Source organism: Rhipicephalus microplus, chromosome 1 (assembly GCF_043290135.1).
Source record: "Rhipicephalus microplus isolate Deutch F79 chromosome 1, USDA_Rmic, whole genome shotgun sequence".
Lineage (NCBI taxonomy): Eukaryota > Metazoa > Arthropoda > Arachnida > Ixodida > Ixodidae > Rhipicephalus > Rhipicephalus microplus.
In genome coordinates this window covers 229,733,549-229,737,757 of record NC_134700.1, presented here as the reverse complement: position 1 = coordinate 229,737,757, position 4,209 = coordinate 229,733,549, and positions in this window count along the sequence as shown.

Below are 4,209 nucleotides of genomic sequence, written 5' to 3'. Positions count from 1 at the left end.
TTCGAGTACAATCACAACCAGTATCTACGACCAATTTTGATAACAGTCATTGTTCCACGTTTGTTATAAACAATATTTCAGTCCACGCACCACGACCATAATATAAGAGCGAAACGCGCACATAAGACACTACGCCTGCTAATGTACAGAACAGATGACACTTTTTTTTTTGCCCCGCCGCGGTGGTCTAGTGGCTAAGGTACTCGGCTGCTGACCCGCAGGGCGCGGGTTCGAATCCCGGCTGCGGCGGCTGCTTTTCCGATGGAGGCGGAAATGTTGTAGGCCCGTGTGCTCAGATTTGGGTGCACGTTAAAGAACCCCAGGTGGTCTAAATTTCCGGAGTCCTCCACTACGGCGTCTCTCATAATCATATAGTGGTTTTGGGACGTTAAACTCCACATATCAATCAGACGACACGTTTTTGTAACCCTGAAAGATAAATCCCCACGGTGGTACAGAAGTCTACCGTACTTTCAGTTTCTCGTAAACACCCACCGAAGCGTATTATTGGGTAGGAGTACTTGGAAACACCACAATAATATCTGTGCCTCCTTCTGAATGAGATAAATTCGGATAAAATGAAAGCATTGTATTAGTGAAAAGTATACATCGTTTCGATTCTATCTGGGGATCAACTGCAGACAAGTAGCCGGTCGACCAGATCTAATCTTCAGAACCTTGCAATCTAGAGCGCAGAACGAGAGAGCTAAAGTAGAATGACAAACAGTAGACATTGGAGCCGTTGACTTTCGAAGCGCAACAGGCTCGAGCGTCACTTGTAAAGGCAGTGCCACTTTCTGCTTTGTGCACGCAGCCTGGTACGTTGAACTGTCTGTCACAATACGAAGTGAATTCAATGTTTTCAAAGACATCACTGAAGCGCTGACGGCAATCTGGACTCCAATGGCGCACAAGTGAATGAAATCCTTTCGTTGCGTGGCGTCCCAATTTGGCGGTCGTCTCAATGGGCGCTATTTAAAGCCTCGCAACACCTTGGCACAATGCCCCTTTCAGCCTACATCGCCTCTGTTGCGAGCTTGACACAGCTTCTTCAGTCAGGCGGAGGACGTGTGTCTCGATCAAGGAGCAGCAGATGTAGCGCCCTCTGTGAAGCTCAATGGAAATTTGTCTGCGTGGTTTAAAGGAAAAAAAAAACTGTTTGTTTATCAAAACTTTTCCACATTAGCGCTTACACATGTATTAGTACTCCGACTCGCATCGAAGTGTTACTTGATCGAAATTGTATTTCGCTAATCGCAGAGAACATTAAAATTTTTTCGTGACTTTCTCTAACCTCGCTGAAGCAACAGTTCTGTGTCATTGCTGAGAGAAGAATAATTTTCCTGCGTTTTCTTCGCCACTGGTAGCCTTTGTCCTCTATTTACTCTACTGCACAATGTTAGGATCACTTTGAAGAAAATCTATCTATTTACTCTTAAGAGATAAAAAAAGGGCAATAGTGGGATGGTCTCTCGTTTAGAATATGACATGAAACACTGAAATTACCTTTCAAAGGTCGGGTCAAAAGCAGTTGTCAATCGAAAACGTCTTCAAGACAGCATATACTGATGCGGAAAAGTATCTGAGGCAGTTTAATATGTCGAATTCACATTGGTACAGTGCAAATAATCTACGGTAATTTTCTTGTTTTAGACCCAATGCCTGACAAAGATGATGACTTCACATTAACTAACACCATTGCCTTTTTTGTCATCAATGTGGATATTCACCTTCATTATAAATATGCTCAGAAACCACTTTCACACAGTCCTGTCATCTTCGCAGTATTTAGTTTCAAAAGAAAACAACGAAAGAAACAACGATTTTTTTCTAGCACTAGTGGCGGAAGGCCCAGCGGAGCTGTTCGTTTCCTAGCTGTTCTTGGCTTTACAAAGTGACGCTCAGTTACAAGGACTAATGCCAAGGACAAGTTATACGAAGTAACTGACAAGTGATTTCAAACTGCAGTCGAGTTCAGTTCAGTCGTTTCTTGCCGTTTTGGTTGTACTACGTCGTGGAATGGCATAATGGAGTCGAGTCCAGCAGTCTTACTTGGCAATGCGCCATGATTCCCGGTAAGCAGCTTCCTCATCGGCAATGCGAAACTCCTTTTCAGTCTCGCTATGTTGAAACACGCTACGTGCTGCTGCCACGTGCCGGCTTTATACAGAATGAAGGAGTGAACACTCAGTTAGCCTTGACGTCGCATCTGGCACTACCAAAGGGTTGTACGAAGTGTCCAGGCCTGCGGGCTAGTTGCGGAGCACTGTGTGGGCTACCGGAGCACGAGCACAGCTGTGCGACCAGTTGCTAAGCAACGCGTGGTTACGTCATCGTGGTGCGTTTTTTTCGTGTTTGTTTGCCTTGGACAGATTACTACCGGCATAAACAGCTCCACTGCAGAAGAAATGCAGATGGTATAGTGCGCTTACATTATGTGTATTTTGCTTAAGTGCACAACTGCACATTAATGTACACACAAAAGATTCATTTTTATACAGACACCTGTTTTCTCGTATAGTGGTTGGGTATATACTGAGCATTTTTCTATCACCTGATTGATAGTATGAAGGTGGTCGATTGTTGAGTAGCCTGTTCAAAATCCTTCTTGTTCCTTTGGTTGATTCAATTCTATGCATAGCTTTCATAGATTACGAGAAAGCATTTGAATCAGTAGAGATATCAGCGGTCACGAAGACACTGCGGAATCAGGGCGTTGACGCAACATTTATAATCATCCTGGAATAAATCTACAGAATTCACTGCCAGAATAATGCTCCATAAATCAAGCGACAAAATAACAATAAAAGAGGATGTTACACAAGAGGTTATGAGCTTCCCATTGATATTTATTGCTGCTTACAAGAGTTTTTTAGAGGTCTAGATTGGAAAGAGTTAGGGATAAAAGTTAATGGAGAATACCTTAGTAACCTGCGCATTGCCGATGATATTGCATTGCTGAGTAACTGAGGCGACGAATTGCAATTCATGAATACTGAATGAGACAAGGAGAGCAGAAAGGTAAGTCTTAAAATTAATCTACAGAAAATGAATGTAATGTACAATAACCCCGGAAGGGAAAATCGCTTGGAGATAAGTAGCCATGCACTTGAACTTGTGAAAGAGTGCGTCTACTTGGGAGAGGCAGGAAACACGGAGCCGAACCACGAGATGGAAGTAACAAGAAGAATAAGCTTGGGGTGGAGCCCATTGTCAAGCATACTCAAACCTTGAATGGTAGATTGTTACTATACCTCAAGAGGAAGGTAAATAACAGCTTAATCTTACCGGTACTTACCTACGGAGCAGAAACCTGGAGGCTTACAAAGAGGGTTCAGCTCTAATTGAGGGCGATGCGGGGATCGATGGAAAGGAAAACGATACGTGTAACTTCAAGAGACAAGAAGAGAGCACAGTATGTCAGGTAACAAACCGGGGTTAAAGATATCATAGTTGAAATCAAAACAAAAAGAAATGAACATGGGCTGCGAACGAAGCGCGTAGGCAGGATAACCGTTGGTGATTAAGGGTAACTGATTGGATTCCTCGAGAATGCAAATGGGTGAGGGAGAGACAGTAAGTTTGGTGGACAGATGAGATTGGGAAGTTTGCTGGTATAAAGTGGCAGCAGCATGCACATGACCGAGTTTACTGGTGGAACTTGGGAAAGCCCTTTGCCCTGCAGTGGGCAGTCAGGCTGATGATGATGATGCTGATGATGATGGCACACCTGGCTTCTTGTTTACTTCTTCTAGTCTCTACGTGCTAAGCCTGCCGTTGGCGCATTGACTGAATGCCTATTTTTACATGTATCTTGAACCTTTGCTTTGGATTGGCATGTCTTTCCGTGTCAAAAAGAATTGCGATTGGCACCTACGGATACCAGCTTCTCCAATGTAAATATCTAAAAAGAAGGTTACTGAAGAGATGTTAGTTTGAACTTTCATCAAAGCGTGAGCAAGGCATCTGAAACTTAAGCGTGTACCTTTTGCGACAACGTCATGTTCTATATTTTTATATTGAAAAAATTCACGTGATCCTCAAAAAATTTATCGGCGTGTTTTATAAATTACACGGTATTCGTTATCTTTTAACGTCTTTATCGCTCTTGTTCGAGGAGGTTTTACGCGAGCTCGCATGCGTCTACAGTGAGAGCAAGGAAACACTTCGCGTGGCTCGGGGTGACGAACGATGCGTCAGCGGTTGTTT